Source organism: Austrofundulus limnaeus, unplaced genomic scaffold (genome assembly GCF_001266775.1).
Source record: "Austrofundulus limnaeus strain Quisiro unplaced genomic scaffold, Austrofundulus_limnaeus-1.0 Scaffold579, whole genome shotgun sequence".
NCBI lineage: Eukaryota > Metazoa > Chordata > Actinopteri > Cyprinodontiformes > Rivulidae > Austrofundulus > Austrofundulus limnaeus.
Window position 1 is genome coordinate 7,274 of NW_013952981.1, and position 1,180 is coordinate 8,453.

The following is a 1,180-nucleotide window of genomic DNA, read 5'->3' on the forward strand; positions in this document are numbered from 1 at the left end:
CACCGCATATGTCCAATATGCCAGCGTCGTGGATATGTTCGCGTTGCGAGACTACGTGGAAACAACATTTTTATAAACAAACGCTAGCGAGCGACCCGGAGCGTCTGTACGACACTCTCGTACAATTCGGCCACGCTCCCTTGACGTTCATGGTGAACGCGCACTGGATAGAAACGGTACTGTCGAAACTTCGTTCGTCGGACGAGACATCGGCGGTGGATCCGATCAAAGAACGACAAAAATTATAAAAAGCTGATCAAAATACAAAACAAACAAAAAACAGTACACCAATAAATGTTATTGTGATATGTGTTTATTTTGTTACATGTTATATATAATAATAAAAAATTTTGTTGTCTGTGTATTTGTTGTTTACCTTTATTGAACGAGGACAAAAACATCGGTTCAAGTGTGTGTTTGTTTATCTTTCAATTTTTTTTTACAATAAAACAAACACTCTATTGTAAAATGCAAAGTTCATTCACGGCATTTGATTGTGTTCACATTTGGCCCTCTTGACATCTTCGGGCTCTGTATACTCTGTAAACACGTTATCTTTAGCCATGCGTCGTTTTGTCGCGTGCCCGTCGGAACGCGCCGCCGGTGTCCGAGACGGCCGATCTTGGGCCGTGCGAGTCGCGTCGGCTGATGAGATTGGTAGTTTTATAGCGCAATCGTCGATAGTCTTCATCACGACCACGGGTAACCATGCGAGGCACGCGTCGCCGCACGCCAAGCGTTTCGAGAACTCTGGACGATTCGCGTGCTGGTGTACGTACGTAGAGAGAGTAGACCACTGTTCGTGCTTCGTGTTGGTCTTGTCGAAACACATAATCACCAATATTTTGATGTCCAACGCGTCGCAAATCTCGTGTCGTAAATAAGGGAATGTACACAACGCGGCCATGATGATCAATCTATAGAAATCCAACTCGCACGCATCAATGTTGTGATACTTGGATGTAACTTTCCGCACGAACCGCACAATGACGTTGTAAGGCGAATCAAACAGAGTGCACAAGGCGACCGCGCTTCGCGACACCATGTCCTTCACGACGGCCACCGCAGATGCGGATATGTACGAGTCCGCGGTCGGCGCCGCGTCGCCGAATCGCCTCGCGAGTTCGATCACAGCGTTTGTCCACGGCGAGTTGCCCGTTCCGTGGGGACAGTGCCACGT